This window comes from Helianthus annuus, chromosome 17 (genome assembly GCF_002127325.2).
Source record: "Helianthus annuus cultivar XRQ/B chromosome 17, HanXRQr2.0-SUNRISE, whole genome shotgun sequence".
Lineage (NCBI taxonomy): Eukaryota > Viridiplantae > Streptophyta > Magnoliopsida > Asterales > Asteraceae > Helianthus > Helianthus annuus.
In genome coordinates this window covers 110,309,631-110,333,899 of record NC_035449.2, presented here as the reverse complement: position 1 = coordinate 110,333,899, position 24,269 = coordinate 110,309,631, and the positions used below count along the sequence as shown (strand labels likewise).

Here is a 24,269-nt window from a genome sequence, read left to right as displayed (position 1 = left end):
AGACATGATTGATCAAAGTTGTTTTAACAAGTAAATTATCTGTCGAGCAAACCGAGGTAAGTTCACACGCTTTTTCTAAAAGCATGCATTCCCGGTGGTTGGGAAACGAAACGAAAAACATTATCTCCTTGTGTGGGATACGGGTAACACTATCTCCTTGTGTGGGATACGGGTACATTCTCCCCTTATGCGGGACGCTCAGTTAATTACTATTTATATTAGATGCAACAAGTGTACTAAACGAACTCTATCACTAAAGTCCCTACTTATGATACCGATTAGTCGCCGGTGCCTGGCGAACGAGTTATTAGTTGATAGCACTATTTAGGTCTCACCAACCTCACATCTTGCCTAGAGAGGATCGGTCGTGAACTAATATACTCAGGAAAAATCGTCAATGATGATAGACATTGACAAAACGGGGCAAACAAACATGAGGTCGCAGAGTATTCGGTATGACGCAGTTTAGTAGCTTACATATGGGGTAGCTTCCCATGGCATGATATAAATGAGTAACTTAACTACTTAACATGTTTTATGGAAATTAAAACTGGACAACTCGTGAACTCGCCAACTTTATGTTGATACCCTATTTCATGCGTTGCGGGTACTCAGTTGGCAGGAGCTTGCAGCTTGGGAAGTGTAGTGGTCGCCTTAACCCGTGTTGGGTTCTTTTTATAATTATGAAATGTGAACTTATTTGAACCGTTTTACTTATGCTTCCGCTGTTCTCCTAAAACATTGTTTTGAACTTAAAACTTTGGACTTAAACTTTAATTGTCACTAATCGTATTGTTTTGGTGGAACTATTTTACTATTATTATAATTGTTTAATATGATTGGTGACTTGATCCTGGTCAGTCACACGGTGTAACAGAAGTTCTGTCCGACATTGCTAAGTATTCATCAAATTGATCGTGAAGGTTACCTGTCGCTAGTTAGCGAATGGCGGATGTGCATTTTTGTATTGGCGAGAAACTTCGTTTCCCCCCCGGTCGTAACGTTCTTGAAACCATTCTTCGCTTGCTTTGATGTCTCCAACAATCTTTAAAAATAATTCTTCTGGTAAACGAAACCGATCTCTAAATGTTTCGGCATTGTAGACTGGATTCTCCATAAAATAATCCTTCATTAACACTTCGTTGGCATGTATACGATCACAATCTACCATTTTCTTCTTTTGGCGGCTCGAACCTTCAAGTTAGTTATACGCCTTCTCGATAAATTCAAGCGTGTCATTGTCGGAAGACGTAGAGCTATCAGTGTCTAGCGGAACGAATCGGTTGGATATTCCATTTTTACCCAAGAAAGTGGTATAAAATTATGTATTTTTGTGAATTTAAAGGTTAAAATAGATGGTATATATATAGTGTTTAAGTTTTTTTTTTAATTTTAAATGCCAAACGGTCACCTTCAACGTTCAAAATTCAATTTCAACGCGTGATAACGAGCACGTGTCACCAAGTCCACACGTGGAAGAATGATGGTGGCGACGGTGTATAACATGCTTTGACGCGTGGAAGTTTGGCCATCACGCGGCTCCCCTTGCCCCCTAAGTTTATAAGGGCCAACGGGGTGTAATAGGCAACCCCTTTCGGCAACCCTTTGCCGCTTGGGCATGACCACCGCCAACTAAGTATAGGTGATCGACAAGAAGAGAGAGGGAAAGAATTCGGCGAGTAGTTGCCGCTGCGGGAAAGAGAAGGAGAGAAAGAGAAGTTGGGGCCCATAACTAAATCAACCAATCGCATGTTTTTGTTTTTTTTACTTAGTTTGCCTAATCTTAATTTAGACATGCACCCTTTGTGTTTTTTACAACGTTTTCAGACCCGGACCGGACCAGCCGGTCGGACCGGTCGGGCCGGGAGTCGGAAGCTTCACCGGGCCGGTTCGCTTGTTCAGGCTGTTCGTGCATCAGACCGGCGGTCTGGCCAGTGACCGGCGGTTCGCCCGGAGATCCGATGGGAGAGTTCGGGCCGGTGTGGGTGCTACTTCTGTTTCTGTACATCTTGACTACAGCCCCCATTCCGGCGACGTGCTTCTCCCCATTCCGGCGACGTGCTTCTCCGGCGAAATCATCATCCCAATGACAAGTAGTTCCGGCGAAAAGGTTTGCCTGAATTGTTAAAGAAAAGATACCAGCTCATTTTAAATGGTAGCTCATTTGTTTAAATGGAGGTGTTCTGCAAGTCTTGGAAAAGATGAAGTTGACAAAAGTCAATTTCTTAAATGTGATTTATTTTCATTTGACGTCCGAGTATTAATTTTAATGTTTTTAGAATTATTTATATACTTTTTCTCTATTTCTTTTTTCTTAAATATTTATATTATTAATTATGCCATCCGGTTCTTAAACCCGGTTCGACCGGTCCGTCCGGTTCGACCGGTCCGTCCGGTTCGACCAATGAACCGGTAAGACATCCGGTTCGATAGCCGGTCTGGTTATGAAAACATTGGTTTTTTAAGTAATAGGCAAAAAGTTTAGACAAATTACATGACACAATTCAATTGGGTGGGGGAATGCACCCTCTCACCCTAAGATTCAAGTAGCTCAAGTCAAATTAACTTTAGCTAGACTGCACACTAGTTTTCATCGAACTAATTACAAGAAAGTTTAAAACTAGTTATAAATTATGATGTAAGTTGGACACGAGCTGATGGAATCTTAATCTAACAAACTTTGTTATCGGGTCACTAACACAACTTTGTATAGAAACTCTTTGAAGTAACTTTTGTGCCTCTTTTTGTATTCTTGTATAAATGGTTGGAATGTTGTTATCAATTGGTAATGATTGTGACCAGATTTGGACACTAATATGCCAACACAACAATAATAAGATATATATGTTTTATTTTTTTATTTTTTATGTTTTCAATTTGAACAAAAATATGTATCTGTTTTTTTTTTTTTTTTTTTTTTCTTTTGATGTCTTTTTCTTTTAACTATCAACACATTTGTTGATGTTATTAGGTTTCCATTTCATCTCATTTTTGATGAGCAATTTCGGTCATTCTAGGCAATAACACGTGTCATTCTGTTTTTATATGAATGAATAAAAGAATTAATAAAATAAAAATGGAGTTCACATGATAGTCTTAGTACCACCTCCCAAGTCCCATGTGCATGGATGAATTTCCCATAAATGGTGTTATAAGTTGTCAATTTCAGAAAATGGCAAGGTCTAGCATATAACCAACCATCCATCCAATCTTATGATTCTTATCTCTTCAACAACTACTAAAATAAGGATAACTTTGGAATTTACAAGAATATATAGAATGATCATTTATGACACTTAGGCTTGTGTTCTTTCATAATAACTAAAAGTAAACTTTATATAAAAATAGAGTATTCAAACAAACCGGTGTTGATGCAAATTGTTCGAGGAAATTAAGTTTTGTTTTATATGAAAATAGATCGAAATTGGGAAACTTAGAATGGTTTAATTGACATATTTTTATGTTTCGCTAGTTTTTCTGTTTTTATTGTTTTGTATGAGGTGTTCCATCGGCCTCTAGCTCCCTATTAGTGCTGATCTTCTTTCTAATAATACTAGTAGGTTATGTCCGCGCTTTGCAGCGGGGACAAACCGGGACACATTTACAGAGCGTTTCAGCGGGCGTAAGATTTTTTGGTTTCGGTGTACTCGCTATGGTTAACCAAAAGAAAACACAAAAATATAGTTATAATATAACAAAAAGGGTATCGGAACGTGGTCGTTTCATTGTTTTTTATTATGTAACGTCCAAACCTGTTTTACCAAACCCTTACGTTGCGACCGATTACAAAAGTAAAACCCAAAAGTTATAACGTGTTCGGTTAATCAATTAGCTTAATATGCGAATTCATTGAAAAGAAAATTTAAAGAAAAAGAGAGTTAAAAAGGAAAACAAAAAATAAAGACAAGAGGAAACGAAAGTGTTTTTGGGCGAATTTAGAATGAAAGAAAAAGTTAGTGGTCAAAGTAAAATGGAAAAAAAAAAGTTAAAAAGGAGAACATAAAATAAAGGCAAAAAGAAACGAAACTATTTTCGGGCGAATTTAAAACTGCAAGAAAAAGTTCATGCTTAAATTAAAATAGGGTGAAAGTATCTTGTAGCTAATGTTCATCTTTAATATAGGGTATAATATAATATAATGAAAGAAAAAGTTGATAGTTAAATTAAAACTTGTATTAAGCACCCGTGTGTTGCGGTGGAGGCGAACACCAATGCCATACTACTACTAGCGATCACCAACACTAGCAATCACCAACACTGAAGTTGCAGCGTGTTAATGCGAAAAAATTAAGCTGAAACGTTAATCATATAAAAAATAACTAAGTCCATCTAGGACCCGAGCGTTACGGTGAACCTGTGAAACGGAAAAAAATAGACGACGTAAAAACGTTTAACAACACACGCACGTTGCGCCGTGTTAACTCGCAAAAGTATTTATAGTTTTTAAGTAGAATACAAATTTGTCTTTAGTGGTACAACCCATTTGTCTTTAGTGGTACAACCCATTAAGCATTATGTTACAAAGCGTAATGCATAAATATGGATTTGTCTTTAGTGGTACAACCCACTAAGCATTATGTTACAAACCATAATGCATAGATATGTTGCAAATTATATATATACTAGAATTAAGCACCCCGCGTTGCCACGGGTGCGCAAAACTATGTCAAATAGCATAAATGTCACACCATCGCTAGCGACCACTAACATTGAAATTGTGGCATGTTAATGTGAATAAATAAGAACGAAACGTATAACATATAAAAAAAAAATAACTACGTCAGTCTAGGACCTGCGCGTTGCGATGAACCTGCAAAATGGGAAAAATAGACGTAAAAACCTTAAAACACACACGAACGTTGCGTCGTGTTAAGTTGCAAAATTTTGAACGAAACGTAAAAATGTTGAACCACACAGGCATGTTGCGTCGTGTTAACTCACATATTTTAGTACGAAACGTAAAATGAAAATTTGCGAAAGATCAAAAGTGTAGGGGAACAAAGTTGAAAGTAAAAAAGTTGTGACGTTAAATTATAAAAAATGAAAAGTTTTTAGTTATAAGTAAAAAAAATCAATTTTGTGAGGTTGAAATTGCAAGAAATGAAAAGTTTTGGACTAAAAATAGAAATTTAAGTTTTTTTTTTGAAAACTACCCAAAGGATGTGGTATAACACACTATGCATATAAAAATTACGTATATAAATAAAACGAAACTGGGCTGTACACGAACCGAACGAACACGAACAAGGCCTTGTTCGTGTTCGTTCGTTAAGGAAATAAATGTGTTCACGAACGGTTCATGAACACTTATCGAACGAGATTTTATGTTCGTATTTGTTCATTAAGGAAATAAGCGTGTTCGCGAACAGTTCACGGACACAAACGAACACAAATAAATTTGGCAAACGCGACGAAGGATAAAGATAGATGACCCAGAGAGTAGCACTCAAACTTGAATCCCTTATTGTGGAACGGAGGTCGATTGTATTCGCCGATGTAAATAATGAGAAATGAAAGGGAAATGATGTATAAACAAGGTGAAAGTGGATTTCCTAGTTTAATTGTTAGGATAATAAAATAAATAAAAGTTTAATAATATAAAAGTACAAATAAAATATAAGAAAGTACAAAGATCTTCAATTAAAACATAAACAAACGCAAACGAATGTTCATGAACACCTTACCGAACGTTCACGAACACAATCAAACGAACGAGACCTCTGTTCATGTTTGTTCATTTAACTAATCGAACGAAATTTCTTGTTCATGTTTGTTCGTTTATTAAACGAACGAACATAAACAAACTTCCCGCCGAACGGTTCACGAACTGTTCGTTGGACGTTCGATTCGTTTACAGCCCTAAACGAAAGTATCTTGTTGTTAATGTTCATCTTTAACATAAGGTATAATTTCTTGAACCGTTCAAGAAAGAACGGTAAAATCAACATAAAAGGGCATTTTGAGAAGTGAGTGTGACTCATGAAGTTATGATCAAAAATCAATTTTATATTGTGTGGAAAAATAACTTATATCTACAACCATAAAAACAAAGCTTAAGTTCAACCAGGAGTGAACAGGATTCGGGTTTATCTTAAAATAATCGAAACCGAACTAATTTTTGGACCGAAACCCGACCGACATATTCTATGTCGGTTGGTCCTCGATTCCTATATTTTACAAACTTCGATTTCAGTTTGGTCATCGGATATGAACCGAAGAAAAGTACCAACTTCCCAAAAGCCGACCCCAAAAAAGGAAGTCTAGTCGTGATTATGTGTAGCTAACCGCCAGTGGCGGATTTAAAAAATTATTATAGGGGCAAAATTTAAAAAAATGTAGGAATCCGTTCGTGCAAACATAAATAAAATATTTTATTAACTTGAATTACAATACCGTGAAAAGGAAAGCAATAAATAATACTGTTACAACTGAAAAAATTAGATAAACAAGAACAGAATTACAAACAAAAAAACAGGTTCTTGGCTGAGGATCGTGTTAGACACAGGTCTCTTATAACAAATTTCGAGTCTCCCAGGAGAACTCATTTGTTTCAAGGATACAACAGCCTCAACAGTTGTACTGTCGGACTTTGACTCAACCCGAAGGTATACCTTCCTACAAGAAGAAGAAAAGTTGTGGAGAGAAAGATGTATTAGCTGTGAGTTTTAGTGTATCTTCTACAGCAGGGGTAACCTTCTATTTATACTGCAGATTTTTGGATGAAACTGAAATTAAATGGCAGAATTAAATTGCATTAAACGTCTTCAATGCACTTTAATTGTCATTTAATTCTTAGTCAAAACCGTTGACTCGTCAGTTTCAAATGCTGAAATGTAACTGCTCTGTCATTAATGTCTGGAAGCTTCTGCGCATCTTTGGCTCAATTTCATGCGCGCGCATGTCTGCACGCTCATGCGCGCGTGCGCCACGTCACCAGTTAGCCGCGCAGACTCATCTGGGTCATGCGCCATGTACCCGTGCGCATGCATGTCACGTCACTAGCCACCTGGTTCTTGCAACCCCTGTGCTCCACCACGCGCACGCGGTCAAAAATACAAAGGCGGCTTACGAAGTACAAACAACAAAGTGCGCCATCAAAGCGCCACATTGCGCCCATCGCCCACGCCACGCGCACGTGTGCGATTGTGAGTTCTTCGCGATTACACTAGTGTGTGCTTCCATGAAACAATAAGGATAGAGTGTTCCCACTTAAATACTCTTTAATTTTCAACTCTCCTCCTATGTGGGACAAGGTGTCAGTTTCCCAATTTTTCAGCATTCAATGTTTCAAACACCAAACTTTAAGCATCAATATCTCATTCATCTTAGCTCCGTTTTGGACGTGGTTTAGTTCGTTGCGAAGCTCTTCCAACATAGAACACAAACCCACAAATAAATATATAAACCCACTCAGTTTCTTATATTTATTTTTAGTCCAAAATTAGGAAAAATGCATTTTCTTATATTTGTGAAAAGTGCTATTTTCACAAATTTCCAACCAAAAAAATGGGTATAGAAATAAAAAAAATATCAAATTATTCCAAAATTTATGCCACGACCGGAGCGTTAAGGGTGGTGGGAGGCTACCCTTTTTTACAAGCTATATCCGCCTCTGCTTACCGCCCATTTCCCTTGCAATAGTATGATGGTTCAATTTTTTCTTCCCAACCCCAACAAAGTGTAATCTCATATCTTCATCTTTGACTTCAAGCAACCAAATCAATTTTACATCAATTTGGTTCAAACTGTAGGTGTATCAAAAGTCTATTGATGAAAAGTGTGATGTTTTACATACTGTAAAGGTCATATAGTTCATAACTGAACTTATTTATTGAGTCTGAATTATTGAAAGCAAATTGTATATATTTTCTAATGGATATTGTGTCATGTGACTGTGGTTTTGTTGATTTAACGACGTTGGGGTCCAAGAACGATTTTCCCAATATAGTACATGCTAATCTTAATTCCCGTGAACTTCACCTGATAGAACAACATATTGATGAAACACAATACTAAAAATCTGATTACGGCTTATGGTTAACCTAAAATAATGAAATCGAGCGGTGTAACGCATTTTCTTGCCTACATAGCTGCAACATATTTGTTTGACTATTAAAGTTGGCTTATATAAACAGTTTATGTAGTTTAAAATGAGTCATCAAAGAAACTTAAACATACACATACTTCTAAATTCTAATGTCAATTCATTACCTTCATAAAATTACCCCTTCGTTGAAAACATGAGTGCTTTCCTCAACTACAAAGAAAGAAATAGATTTGGTCTTTGAACTCATTTGGGCTACAATTTTTGTGGAACAAACAACAAATGAGATTAAAACACCTACTCTTCGGCCAAGTCTAATCAGATTAGACGACTTTTAGTCTATTTGGCCCATTTGTAATGTTTCCATTCACTAATTTGACTCATGTAAACTGATTCTGAATCTTCAACGATGGTTCCACCAAGATAATTGATCATTCTTTGATTTTTTCAGCAGTAAAATAATTAGTATTAACGCTAGCGGATGTGTGTATAAACATTGTGACCCCAGATAAAAGTTTCTGGTTTTGTCACTATCCCTATCACAATGTGTTTTTCTTGAAAACGATGGTTTTTTCTGTTGCGGAAACTTTAGGAATGCGAGACATTGTTCAACGACTTAGGAATTCTTCTTATGCTAAGAAAAGTTGTAGTAAACTCAATATAAATAAGGGGTTTTTACATCCCCTTCTTAATCTATATTATTATCTATAATAAGAGAACTTTGTCTGATGTAAATCTGTCTATGTGTCAACCAGTAAGATATGCCACGTGTCCCTGCTGATGTCATAATTCCTTTTTGTATATATATATATATATATAGGGAGAAGATCATGCGAGAACCACCTCTTATTGTGAGAACCGCGAGAACCAATGTGAACACACCAAAAATGCCTAAAAATAGCTAAAAATCACACAAAAAATTATTTTTTGAATTTTTTAATATTTTTTATAAAAAAATCGCTACTTTTCGAAGCAAAAAAAAAAAATTAAAATTTTTTTTTTGGCTTCTAAAAGTAGCGATTTTAACATGAAAAATATTAAAAAATTCAAAAAAAAAATTTTAGATTTTTTTTAGATTTTTTTAGGTTTTTTGGAGGTTTAGTTTTTAGCATTTTAGCTTGGGGGTGGGTGGGGGGGGGGGGTTAGGTTTGGGGGGGGGGATGGGGGAGGGGGGTTTAGGTTTTTTTTTTTTTGGGGGGGGGGGGGTTAGGTTTTTTTTCTTTTTTTTTTTTTGGGGGGGGGGGGTTTAGGTTTTTTTTAGGTTTTTTAGCTATTTTAGGTTGTGTTCACATTGGTTCTCAAGGTTCTCACAATAAGGGTGGTTCTCGCATGAGCCCCTCCCTATATATATATATATATATATATATATAGGGAGAAGATCATGCGAGAACCACCTCTTATTGTGAGAACCGCGAGAACCAATGTGAACACACCAAAAATGCCTAAAAATAGCTAAAAATCACACAAATTTTTTTTTTTGAATTTTTTAATATTTTTTATAAAAAAAATCGCTACTTTTCGAAGCAAAAAAAAAAAATTTTTTGGCTTCTAAAAGTAGCGATTTTAACATGAAAAATATTAAAAAATTCAAAAAAATTTTTTTAGATTTTTTGGGGGTTTAGTTTTTAGCATTTTAGCTTGGGGTGGGGGGGGGGTTTAGGTTTTTGGGGGTGGGGGAGGGGGGTTTAGGTTTGGGGGGGGGGGTTAGGTTTTTTTTAGGTTTTTTTTAGCATTTAGCTTGGGGGGGGGGGGTGGGGGTGGGGGTTAGATTTTTTTAGGTTTTTTTTAGCTATTTTAGGTTGTGTTCACATTGGTTCTCAAGGTTCTCACAATAAGGGTGGTTCTCGCATGTGCCCCTCCCTATATATATATATATATAAATCTAAATAATATAATATATAATACATAATTCAAAATTCAAATAATACCCTTTTGGGCGGCATACTTAAACCGAAAATCAAATTCAAAATTCAAACCCTCCTCTTCTCTTTCTCTCTCTCAAATTCCACTGCATCTGTCCCTTTCTCTTGATTCAACTTAAATCAAAGAAGAAAAACATGCCATGGATTGAACTTAGATCTGCATCCTTCCATCGCCAAAACCACAACTCATCTTCTTTTCATTTTTATTCGGCTTCCTCCCCAATCCATCGCCTTCCAGATCCAAAACCAAAAGAGACCAATGAAGATCTTACATCTAAGATCCTTAGAGTTCGTTATTATTATCACGAATTTGAGATTTAACTACGATTACAAGTTTTGGAGATTTTGATTTCAGGTTAGTGGTTTGATTTATCATATTGCGATTTTACACATGTTTGATTACATTAGCGATTTAAGATAAATTGATTAATTACGATTGCCTCTTCATGAATTCAACTAATATTTCCAGCTGTGATGCAGTTCAATGTATGCACCAGTTAGATTTTGTTATAACTAAGGAAGTTCAATTCTGTATTTGAATACAACTACCGATCAAAAAGTAGAACAACCGGAGGTTCGATTTGGAGCATTTCAGTATTTCAGATCACAGGTAAGATTTGTTCTTGATTACAACAGATCGACAAAATAAAAACCTTTCCAGTTCATTTTGTTATTTAGGTTTTTTTTAGTTTAAATCTGATTGTTCAATTCTTGTGATTGGGCGTTTGATGTATATATGTTTTAGATTCAGTTTGTTAACTCATTTTTTGTAGTTTGGAAAGTTTTTCGTTTTGTGCGAACTAGGGTTCAATCGAGTTTAATTTGATAATCGAGTTTAATTTGATTCGGTATGATTCGATTAGGTTTGATTTCATCTTTTTTATTGCTCGTGTACAGAGTTCGGAACGTTTGTATACAATCTTTTTGTACAGTTCTGCAATAACTGGACCAATTGGAAAGGAATGTGCTGATCTTTGTGGCCTATAATTGCAAGTGTTGCTAATGAAAGTGTTTTGGAATTGTTTAGTAGATTGGTGGTTAACAAAGTGGCGGATGATGTCGGTGGTTACGGGGTGGTGGGCCAAATCCTACTACTTTGCGGTATGTTTAACAGTTCAGGTGGTACTTACCGATCTCGGCGTATTAGATTTCCCAATTCCCCTCAATCAATCGGGTGTTGTTTTTTTTGGTATTACACATCTTTTATCTTCGTTTACGTGTTTTGTTTAGTTATATACTTTATCAATTGGTAGTTCAATCGTTTTGAACCAATAATGGTGCTACTACACTTAGGGGTGTTCTTTGGGTTATTTTATCGGGTTTCGGGTTAATCGGGCTTTCAAGGACCCGATAACCAACCCATTCTTGATTCGGGTTGTATGTTTGGTGTTAGTGTAAATTGGGTTTTGGTATAATGGCTGCAATTTGGTGGGCTTATTAGGCTGCAAAAGTGATGAAACAAGGTACCATATGGGGTAAACAAGCTGCGATTTTGTTCTCTATATAAGAATTAAATAGGGCTGCATTTTTTAACATCGGAACACGAAGGGATGCTATTTTTAGTATCAAAATCAAACTATCTCTGTAATTTCAACAAATAAATTCTTTATTTATGTTTATTTTACATATAAAATAGTATTTGTTCAACAAAGAAATTCTTTATTTATGGTTATCTATTAATCGATATCTCGATTATGGTTTTTAGGCCAAAACCGACCCATGCACACCCCTAGCCAACAAACACATTTGTTGTCTATTTTTAATATTTTTTTCTTAAATAGTTTTTTCTTAATTATTTCTTAAATACTTGATGCCTTATGTGATTATAAAATGATACAGTTACAATAATCTGTTCCATTCTTTTCGAAGTTGACTTATGAACTGGTAGTAGATTTTTCATGACCATAACCCATTTGACTCCTTCTCATTTTAGCTAATTTTTTTAGTTTGATACAACCTGTTGCTAACTCTATTTAAAACAAATAATAAATGTTCATAGGTTCTATCGGACTTTCATTTTGCTGACAGTTAGTTTTGATTAAATTTGCAGATGAGACTCGTCTTTGATATTTTCGTAACAATACAACCAAAAAATCATTGATAATAGTGAAGTCATTGAAAACGCTGACCAAAATGTTTGTCAAACTCTTGCTTATCAAGTGCTCCTTCCTTTATACAAAATTTGTGAGGGATTTGCTGGGGAAGTTCTCTATGGTAAGTTATCAACATTTAGAGTTTGGGTAATGATCTATATATATATATATATATATATATATATATATATATATATATATATATATATATATATATATATATATATATATATATATATATATATAAATGAGATGGATTTGGGCTAGTTGGCATTTGATTTTGGCCATTTTTGCTGATGTGGCAACTTTTGGTGGTGAGTTTAGGAGGGAATTGAGATTTTGCTTCTACATTCACGATTTCAAGACAAAAGAGGCGGGATCCATTTGTTATTAGGGTCGAAATCCTGAATTCGGGTCAAGCGTGACGGATAGTATATATTTCCTTTTTTTTTTCTCATTCTTCTTGCACACACTTTACAAACCTTAAAAAAACTAAGTTGCAGCCTCTCTCCTATCGCCACCACCAAGATCCTCAGTTCCAAACCCTAGCCAAACCTCTGCAATATCATCTTCTTCACACAAATGAATCCTATTAACAAATCAAAGGTATGTTTCTATGTTTTTGATTTTATTGTTTCTGATTTCTTTGTTTTACGATTGTAATCTACACAATCGATCCTAAATCTGCTTTATTTATGTTATTCAATTCTATAGAAACTTGATTTTATAAAGATTGCTTTGAATGCTATTAGCTTCTTCTTTGTCCTAAACTTTGTAGATCTGATCATAAAAATTGAAGGTATGTTGTTTTAATTTGTTGTTTATCTACTGTATATCTTTAATCAAGCGATTGAACATTTATCTTTTTTTTTTTGCAAACAAAATCAAGATCAGAGGTTTTGTTATCATCATCTACATTCTCCGATTTATGTAGTGTCTATGAACGTTAATCATCTCTTCGACATTTATCAAAGTTACTGATTTTTGTTGATTTTGTTTTTCATGTGGAACCCTAAATATTGGATAAAATCGGACTCTGATCATTCGTCAAACAACAGAGGTTAGTTAAATGTTATAGTTGTTTTCTCTTTTTTAAGTTTGTGTAGGTTTGATTTAATCCTTTCTGTTCAGTATTTTTTTTTCAAAAATTAATAACATATGTTCTGAATGTTTTATGGTTTGTTTTTCTCATGGTAAACCCTCAATCTTTTGTGACAATCGGACTCAAATTGTTCGTCGACCAAAACAGGTTAGTTCAGTTTTGTTGGTGTTGTTTGTTTTTTGATATGTATAGTCTTTCTTTTTTATTTTTGTCTTTAGGTGTAATTTGAAATTTTATGTGATTATCTTTTGAAGTTCTTATGGTTTGTTTTGTGAGTTATAATTTTTTGCATTTAGTTATAATTTTTGTATTTAGTTATAATTTTTGTATTTAGTTAGTTGTTAATTCTTTAAAAATATCTTTAATTTCTTTTTAAAGTTGTTTTTGTTTCTATAAATAGATTAGTTAGTGTTGTTAAAGATGATTTTTGTATTCGAAATTATGATTCGGTTTCTGTAAATAGACTTTGTTTCTATAAATAGATTACCGTTATATTTTTTTAAAACAGTGGTTACTTCCTTTGCAGTTATGGATCATGAAAACAATGCTCCTTCGTTGTTAAAGTTGATTGAGGACTATGATCCTATATTTTTGGTATGTTTCTTTAGTTTTCAGTTTTGTTGATGTGCGTGAAGTGTGTTATATTTTTAGGTGTATATTTTAAGCCCTTTTACACTTTTTAGCCAAGTTTTAAATTTATAAAACACGATATTTACTAACACTAAACACACATATGGGCAAGTGCACCCATCGTGGACGTAGTATAGTGTTGGTAAGATACCGAGGTCGTCCAAGGACACAAGAGCTTTTAGTACTAGTTTATCCTCAACGTCTAACCAAATCAAAATGTTAGAAAAAGATTTTAAACTAAGAAAATAAAACTAACTAAAATGCTGAAAAATAAAATATAAATAAAAACAGATAGATAAGATGAATCACTTGGATCCGACTCGTGTGTTAGTGTAACCTTTGATTATTATCGCACTTTTGCATTTGTTTAAGAGATTATCTTAGTTATTGTAGTAGGCCCCTCTTTTGAAGGTGACGTTACCCTCAACCCAGTAGTTTGAGTCAGCAAGGATACAATCCTAAAGGGTCGGATTATTGAAAGATAATTAATTAAGTTATTAATGCATAATGTGGTAGGCCCCTCTTTTGAAGGCGACGTTACCCTCAGCTAAGTAGTCTGAGTCAGCAAGGATACAGTCCTAAGTAGCTGGGTTAAAGTTTTAATAGTAGTTTAACTTATGAGGGGATCAAAGAGTTTGGACCCCTGCCATCCAATACCTTTGGGTATTGAAGGAGGTCCTACTAAATTTGACCCAGGTCCTTTGCAGGATCTATACACTGAACAATGGCAAGACTCTTACCAAACCGTTCCCTTAACCCCGACCAGGTAGCCAACATGCCTCCATATAAACCGTGGAGATATGAATGGTGAAAATCTTTTATTTTATATAGACAGTAAAATAATGCCAAGAAACCACGGACAAACGATAAGGAAGAATCACCTTCAACATAAGAAACTAGTAATTAAAGTCATTAATACAAAACCAATTAAAAAGTGCAAAAGATTAAAAACAAAAAGTATTACACTAAACACTTGTCTTCACCAAGTGATGTAAGAGACTTAGGCAAACATGGCCTTTGATTGTCAAGAACTCTTACGATCAATCTTGGATCCCGAGACGACTCACACACTCTATGATGGACAATGGATGATGGTGGTGGATGATGGTGTTATGGTAGTGGTGGGTGAAGTGTGAAGTGTGGAGAAGTGGTGTGCCAAGGGATGAGTTGAAATGGCTCCAAGCACTCCTATTTATAGGCTGAACAGAAGCCTGGGCACGGCCTCGTGTCCGTCTGACACTCTCTCTCTTCATTAATTGTAATTTGCAATTACAATAAATGCACCTGCAGCATTCTGACCACGCCCCCGTGTCCGCTGGGCACGGTCCCGTGGTGGGCAGTAGAAGCTTCTATAGGTTTGTCTTTTCTGCTGCTTCTTGGGCACGGCCCCGTGCTCGCTGAGCACGGGGCGTGTTCAGTCTTCTGGCTTCTCTGTTTTGCTTGGGGAGATGCTGTTGAGGGGTCGGGCATATCACTTTTGTTCCTTTTCTTGAATTTTTTTTAGATTTTGCTGTCGTTTTGCTTCTTTTGTTATTTTGAGCTCATTTAATCCTGAAAACACAAAAGGAAGACAAAAGCATACTTTTTCCAACATTAGTACTAAAAAGGGTTAGTTTTAAGCCACAATTGATGTAATTTATATGTTGCATTTTGTGCAAATCAAATACCCCCACACTTGAATCTTTGCTTGTTCTCAAGCAAAACTCTTTATAATGTGGCTTTATTCACTCCCAAATGGAATGGGTAGAAGAGAAGGTTTTTGGGCTTGTCATAGAGTGTCGGGAATTCCAAGATTATTTAGGTTTTATTTTTATTTATTTACAATCCTATTCGTCATGATTTATTAAGAATAGTTCATAAGATAAATTATTTATTAGGGCATAACATACCTTTTTAAAATTCCATTTATATACAAGTTCACATACCTCACGGGGGAATCACTCAACACTCGGCCGAAGGTGTATTTTTAGTGAATCACTCGAGAACGGCATGGAACTTACTCCTACCATAAGCTTGCCAAGCAATCAATCATCCTCCTTTTTAACTATATACCTTTGTAAATATCAAGAGGACTTTTTTGGGTGAAGGGTTAGGCTTGGGCTAAAGGCGGGTGGTTGGGTTATAGTAAAAAGGACGAAAGGCGTAACAAACGTCGGTTTTTGAAAGACTTTTTATTTTTATTTTATTTTTTTTATTTTATTTTGATGAACCACTTGTTTCAAACAAGGTTATTTTTGATGAACTTGTTTGTTTATTTGGTTTCATCAAAATATACAACTGTTTTTTTTTTTTAGGAATAGAGTCATTAGAAAACCGACCGTTGTTACTAAAATAAAGGGCTAAAAATAAAAAGGTTTAGGTGGGCAAAAAAAAAAGGGTGGTGGTTTTTGGGTTAAGAATTGAAAAGGTTTAGGCTCACAGGGTTAACTAGGATTTTGGGTAGGTGGTAAAAAAATTGAAAAATAATGGTGTTGAAAAGAAAAAGGGTTAGTCCTAATGCCTCCATCATTTACTTACTTGGGTTTAAGTTGGTAAGGACCGGGAATGTATCGTCGTGGCAAGTTCTAGAGTCGTAAGAACCAAGCGGCTATTCACACAAAAAACGAAAAATGAGCATTTAGTGTAAAGATGTATATTTGTATGCTCAATAAAGGCTCAAAACTCAATTTTATGGGAATGAGTTTTTATGTGATCAAGTATATATAATCAAATTTTAACTAAGCTTGTCATGCCGTTTCATAATTTTCTTATGTTGGTTCTTTTTATTACGACGCTATCGGTTGTAAATTTATAAAAATATAACTTGTTAGAATTTGAATTCCCAACTTAAACTTAGACAAGTAAAAAAAAATTGAAAAAATTTGGGGTGATTAGCGGTTCCAATAGAGTTTTGTGTAAGGTTTGTTATTAGGACTTGCAAAATTCAAGGTTTTAGCATCCTCCCCACACTTAAATTACACATTGTCCTCAATGTGTCCCAAAAATAAGTTTTTAGGTTGATTGAATGTGTAAAATGGTGTTAAAAACAAAATTTTATGTTACTGGCAGTCTGGAGACGGTCCCGTGGTGACCGGGCACGGCCCCGTGTTCAGGTGCCAGTAACAAAAATTAAAGAAAAGAAACAGAAGCCTAGACACGGGGGCGTCTTCAGTGAACACGGCCCGTGTCTAGTTACCTGAACTAGGCAATTTTCTGCAGGATGTGCAGCACGGGGCCTTGTTGGCTGGACACGGCCCGTGCTGAGCTTACTGTAATGAAGAAATTGTTGTCGGATGGCCTTGTTTTCGTGCATGGGGCTATGTTTCTTGTTTCCCTTTGTTATCCTTGACCACCATGAATGTGTTTTATTTATTACAACATCATCCAAACCTTAAAACCGTCATTTCATTAAAATCATAAAGAAATTACATAGTCCTAAAAAATTAAAAACAAAGAAGAAATAAAAAGTTAAAAGTCCTAATATTAAATAGGTCAAGTGATACATAAAATTATCATAAGGAGTCCTAATTTTTTTCATTAAGAACAAAAATTCTGGGAATAGATTCTCGGTAATGTAATAGGACTCTTGGCCGAGGGTTATCGTCCTAGATGTTGTTAAAGCCATTCTTCTATCTCTCTTGGGAGAAAGAAGGCGGCCTCGTTTTCCTCAACATCTTGCGGAGGATGGGAGATGCTAACCGGGACTCCTTGCAATACGTCTCGAGGGGGCCCCGGATGCATAGCACACCACTCGGCTGGTATGATGACTTCAGGCACCACGTTCCATGCCCTTTGGGTTATTATAGGTACCAAAGGAGGAGATGCGAGGATGTTCAACCTCTGGTGCAAGAGGTTGACCTCCCGGAGACACCCTTCCAGTCCCACTGTTAGATGGTTAATACGGTCGACCAATGCTTCTTCCACCCCTGTCATTTCATCAATAGCTTCTCTTAGGGCGTAAACATAGTTTACAAGAGAATCTTCCGCCGTTGATGATCTCCTCCCTTGTCGGTTGCTCCTTGCGTGTGAGGACGACGTTCCGCTTGTCCTGCTCGCCATTCTAGGAAGAAAAACCGAAAAGAGCTCAATTTTTGCAAAACAGTCCCTCGGACACGGCCCCGTGTTCAATGGACACGGCCCCGTCTCTAGGTGTCTGTAAGTTTCTAAACCAAGGGATCTTGAAGTTTTAAATTATCTTCCTGGTTCATAGGTTAATTTTAAGCACAATAATTTAAACAAAGTTTGCATAACTTATTTTAGACAAAATCCCTTGAATATGAACTTTACAAATACCACATTAAAGGTTGAAATCATGAAGTTTGCAACTCTAATGGAGGTGTTAATTGAAAATTGAAGAAGAAGGAAATGGACAAAATTGGAAAAGACAAGATGGTTCTTGAGAACCTTCTTTTAGAACATACCTAGGATAGTATGAGTGAAGATCTCAGGAATCTCTGTCTTTTGAAGTGGTCCAAATGAGCAGGAATCATGCTGCATTTATAGAAAACGACAGCACGCTGGACACGGCCCCGTGTCGGCTGGACACGGCCCCGTGTGCAGACAAAATCCTGACACATTTTTGTCCGTATTCTGATAAAATCAGAGGAGAATCTTTGGGTGGACACGGGGGCGTGTTGACCTGGACACGGCCCCGTGTCTGGAAGCTGTCTTGTAGTGTTTCTTATTTTCAAGGAACTAATCCGGATCAGGTGGTTCCTTATTGGATGGAACAACCCCAAAGTGCCTAATATATCTTAATTGCTCTATACTAAGACGAGAACGCAAGAGGTTGTCGGTGAGGGTGATTCCTATGTTATATGTAGGTGGACAAGTCCAACCCTTTTCCGGGCTCTCGTTAAAGAAGGTATATGCCGAATCGCTCAGGTCTAAGTATGCACCGAACGAAGTCGATGGAAAGTCCTTCACGGCACAATCGGCACAGGGACGACTATCGTCCAAGTCATCGCTAGAATTGAAGGTATTTTTGGGAGCAACGAGGTTGTTGGAATGCGATCCCAACACTTTTTCATGGTCATCGTCTTGGGATGGATTAATGAAATCCTTCCTAAGCTCTTCTAACCAATTTAGAATTAGATTTTCTAATTGAAATAACTCGTCAAGGAGCATTTCTCCTAGAATATCTGGTTGGGCGTATTCAAGGGAGAGATAGTGATTATTTTTACTTTCGCCCCTCTTAAGGTTATAGGGAGACGGTGGGTCTATATAGTGGGGCTTATAATTTAGAAAGTAACATTCTAATTCTTTATGTTTGCCTCCACATAATTGACACCACGTACCATAAGAGTGCCGAAAGTAAAAAAAATCATTATCACTCATTTTTGTGTCAGAAATTACCAACCGTCGGGATCTTACGGTTTTGTTTTCAGTAACTGAATCTTGGGCACGGGGCCGTGTTGAGTGGGCACGGTCCCGTGTTCAGCTTACTGTCTGACTTAAAACAAGATTGTCAGTTCCAATGATTGGGCACGGGGGCGTGTTCAGCAAGCACGGCCCGTGCTGAGTTCTGCAGAAGCTTAAAAATTAAGAAAATCTAAAAAAAAAATAAAAAGCAAATAGAAAAAGTGATTAGGCCGTTGATTCCTAACTTTCTTAAAATCCTTGTGTCCCCGGCAACGGCGCGGAAAACTTGATGGTGTGTGAAGTGTGTTATTTTTTTAGGTGTATATTTTAAGCCCTTTTACACTTTTTAGCCAAGTTTTAAATTTATAAAACACGATATTTACTAACACTAAACACACATATGGGCAAGTGCACCCATCGTGGACGTAGTATAGTGTTGGTAAGATACCGAGGTCGTCCAAGGACACAAGAGCTTTTAGTACTGGTTTATCCTCAACGTCTAACCAAATCGAAATGTTAGAAAAAAGATTTTAAACTAAGAAAATAAAACTAACTAAAATGCTGAAAAATAAAATAAAAATAAAAACAGATAGACAAGATGAATCACGTGGATCCGACTCGTGTGTTAGTGTAACCTTTGATTATTTTCTCACTTTTGCACTTGTTTAAGAGATTATCTTAGTTATTGTAGTAGGCCCCTCTTTTGAAGGTGACGTTACCCTCAACCCAGTAGTTTGAGTCAGCAAGGATACAATCCTAAAGGGTCGGATTATTGAAAGATAATTAATAAGTTATTAATGCATAATGTGGTAGGCCCCTCTTTTGAAGGCGACATTACCCTCAGCTAAGTAGTCTGAGTCAGCAAGGATACAGTCCTAAGTAGCTGGGTTAAAGTTTTAATAGTAGTTTAACTTATGAGGGGATCAAAGAGTTTGGACCCCCGCCATCCAATACCTTTGGGTATTGAGGGAGGTCCTACTAAATTTGACCCAGGTCCTTTGCAGGATCTATACACTAAACAATGGCAAGACTCTTACCAAACCGTTCCCTTAACCCCCGACCAGGTAGCCAACATACCTCCATATAGACCGTGGAGATATGAATGGTGAAAATCTTTTATTTTATATAGACAGTAAAATAATGCCAAAACACCACGGACAAACGATAAGGAAGAATCACCTTCAACATAAGAAACTAGTAATTAAAGTCATTAATACAAAACCAATTAAAAAGTGCAAAAGATTAAAAATAAAAAGTATTACACTAAACACTTGTCTTCACCAAGTGATGTAAGAGACTTAGGCAAACATGGCCTTTGATTGTCAAGAACTCTTACGATCAATCTTGGATCCCGAGAAGACTCACACACTCTATGATGGACAATAGATGATGGTGGTGGATGATGGTGTTATGGTGGTGGTGGGTGGTGGGTGAAGTGTGAGAGAGGTGGTGTGCCAAGGGATGAGTTGAAATGGCTCCAAGCACTCCTATTTATAGGCTGAACAGAAGCCTGGGCACGGCTCCGTGCACGCTGGGCACGGCCTCGTGTCCGTCTGACACTCTCTCTCTTCATTAATTGTAATTCGCAATTAAAATAAATGCGCCTGCAGCATTCTGACCACGCCCCCGTGTCCGCTGGGCACGGCCCCGTGGTGGGCAGTAGAAGCTTCTATAGGTTTGTCTTTTCTGCTGCTTCTTGGGCACGGCCCCGTGCTCGCTGAGCACGTGGCGTGTTCAGTCTTCTGGCTTCTCTGTTTTGCTTGGGGAGATGTGTTGAGGGGTCGGGCATATCACTTTTGTTCCTTTTCTTGTATTTTTGTTAGATTTTGCTGTCTTTTTGCTTCTTTTGTTATTTTGAGCTCATTTAATCCTGAAAATACAAAAGGAAGACAAAAGCACACTTTTTCCAACATTAGTACTAAAAAGGGTTAGTTTTAAGCCACAATTGATGTAATTTATATGTTGCATTTTGTGCACATCATTTGTGCACACAATAAGTTATTGCAACTTATATGTTTTTTTTGTTTCGATTCATTGAAAATACCGTACGATTTTGCAACCTTATTGTGGGGAGAACAACTTCCATATGTCAATGTCTTAAAATTATTGATGATGATTTATCGTGAGTTATTTAATTATAAATTTTGTATTTAGTTAGTTGTTAATTCTTTAAAGATGCCTTTAATTTCATTTTTAAAGTTGTTTTTGTTTCTATAAACAGATTACTGTTGATAAAGATGATTTTTGTATTCAGAATTATGATTCGGTTTCCGTAAATAGACTTTGTTTCTATAAATAGATTACCATTATATTTTAATTTAAATTTGAAAGTAAACCATTAATGTGTTTTACCCGTTTAGTCCATTCTTTTTTTCAATTAACTTAATTCATCTTTAATGTGACAGAATCGATGGAGTGTTCAAAGAAGGTTTCTTTGTTAATTAATTCTTCTCTTCGGCTTACAAGGGATGGCGCTAAGGTAATTAACATCAAAATTATATCTTTTTATTACTTGAATTCTCTTGCTTTATAATTTATTTAAATGTATTATTTGTTGGGTTTTTCACATGTTTATCAAAGTATTTTATCCATATAAAATAAAAACGCAGCGGAAAATATTATTTAAAACATGTTACTTACAAGATATAAAACCCATTTTATTATATGTAAAACCCAATACCCGGATCCATATACGAACATGCATGCTATCAAAAATAAAACACAACCATAGAGTGTTTAGAATACTACATTCCAAGGAGTAGAGGATATGAAGAAGATGATTCTTCTTGAATGGTTGCCTTCAAGTGTAGAAGACCTCAAGCTTGTATACCCCAAGCCTTCCAACAAACACCTTATGTTTAGCTAGGATTTTACACTCATGAACTCACTTGAAAAATCCAACTCTTGGAACCAACCCTAGCCGAAAATTGAGAGGATAAAAGGGAGTTCTTGCACTTGAATAATCTAACTTGAAAAAACCTATGAACCATCACATGTATGGCCGATTTTGTAGAGAGAATTCTCTAAGTTTTCAAGTTCATCTTCCACTAATTTTGTCATACAAAATTATATAAAACAAGGAGAGAGAAAGAGCCACCCATTTGACCAATAGGAGAGCATCTAACCATGCACCTTGCATATAATTTGATTGGACCATTCTCTTGCCCAACCAAGTTCCCTCTAACATATGCAAATGCATGGTTTTTCATTGGACCAAAATAATCTTGGGAAGACACCAAAAAGGGGGGTGACCCACTTTATTTTTTTTAAAAAAATTCAATTTCTTTTATAAAAATAATTTAAGTCTTGATTAATTTTATAACTTTTATAAAATTATAACATCTTATGTTATAAGACTTATACAAGTTTTATTATGTTATTTAGCCCATTAAATAACAAAATAAAAATATTCTCTCAAAATAAATTATCCATATAATTTATTAGCTTGTCAAGTGTAATTATTTAGAAAACCAATTTCTAAATATTCTAAGTGTTAATATTTATTTGTTTGATCATATCATAAATAAATATTGTAAGTGTTTGTCTAGCTTGTATTTGGGTATGACTCGACTTGGATCATAACGTACTAGCCACATCAATTTAATATGTGTCTTGGGCATATAGAATCCAACATTATTTTGTGTTTTGACTTGGATATAAAACATAATGTGAAGGCATATTTCAAACTTATTTTACCGGTTTTTTTATTTGGATTACAGAATAAGTGCTTTGATGAACTCACAGGTATTTGGATTTTGTGTTTACTCTATTCTGCATAGGGCTCCTTCAATTTTTTGTATTCTTTTACTTCGCTCAGTGATTCTTCTATTTTCAAGATAAGAATACAGGCTTCATCTGCATTAGCTACTTCCCAAACCCTCTCTCTTTCTTTCGCAAGTTGCTACCCTTTTCGCTCTCTTTCTTTCCACCGTTTTCCAGAATCATCATTATGTTGGTCTATCAAGATTTGATTACTAGTAATCTTTTCCTTTCAATCTCACATATATTTTGTATTTATGAATTTAGGCTTATTAGCTCTTTGATTGCGTAGCGTTTTTGGTTATTGATTAGGTTTAATTTGGCTGTAAATCCATTAGGTTATTGTTTGATGTGAAGTTTTTTAGATCTGAAGATTGGTTTTTTAGGTTTATTTTGTGTAATGGTTTTTTATTAGCTTTTTTAGGTTTTATGAATTTGTTTTTAATCTTTTGTTAGAACCTATAATGTTTTATATCTTTTTAGCTGATTTTAGGTTTTATTTACTGTTTTATTAATTATTATCTCTTAATTGTTATGCAGTGGATTGAATAATTTCTTACTAATATCATTATTACATTGATAACATTAATCAAGAAAAGATTTTGAGTTGATTATGATGAACACAAACAGAGAAAAAGGAGTAATACTACTTTAAATTAAAATTAAAAATTTCAGAATTTTTTCTCTTGTGATTAGTCGCTTAAATCAATGGTTTTTATCACTTAGATTAATTGAATACTTTGAAATCTTGATGTTTTTTTATGAGATGCTTTGACTATATTATTTGTAATTTTAGGGATGCTTCGAGTCTTCGACTATTGTTTTTGTACTCGAGTTGCATATCGAATTCAAATTGTGTTTTATAATTTTAGGTGATGATCTTCTTTCAGATTCCTTCCCCTACAAGGAACTCTTGAATGGGATCCTATAGGAAGTTGAAGGAAAGGTATATCTTGCGCCGTTCTTTATCTATATCTTGACGGGATCCTATGGGAAATTGATCTCTATTGGATTCACTGATGTATATTCTTCTCCTCTCCATTTTGTTCCGTTAATCAACTCATGTGTGCTCTTATGTTTGATTTTCCTTAGTGATTTGGTTTTTGGTATGTTTCCTTAGTGATTTGATTTTCAAATTTTAAATTTTGAAGTGAATTATTATTTAAATTTAAATTTTGAACTAAACCATTATTGTGTTTGATTTTAAATTTTCAATTTCGAAGTCAATTATTATTTTAAATTTAAATTTGAAAGTTTGTCATTAATGTGTTTGATTTTAAATTTCAAAGTCAATCATTATTTTAATTTAAATTTGGAAGTAAACCATTAATGTGTTTTACCCGTTTAGTCCATTCTTTTTTTTTTCAATTAACTTAATT

General features: G+C 35.5%; 1 long non-coding RNA gene across 3 annotated transcripts; it reads left to right on the top strand.

The window, feature by feature from the left end:
* The first annotated feature begins 9,903 nt into the window (after positions 1-9,903).
* Positions 9,904-12,184, top strand: LOC110923334. Of its 3 annotated transcripts, none has more exons than XR_004886608.1 (4): positions 9,904-10,321; positions 10,447-10,576; positions 10,864-11,155; positions 12,017-12,184. It is a non-coding gene; the product is annotated as an uncharacterized LOC110923334 (long non-coding RNA). The 3 variants fall into 3 exon arrangements; XR_002583979.2 differs by having other exon boundaries at positions 9,906-10,321; positions 10,994-11,155; XR_004886609.1 differs by having other exon boundaries at positions 9,944-10,321; positions 10,436-10,576.
* Positions 12,185-24,269: the final 12,085 nt, after the last annotated feature.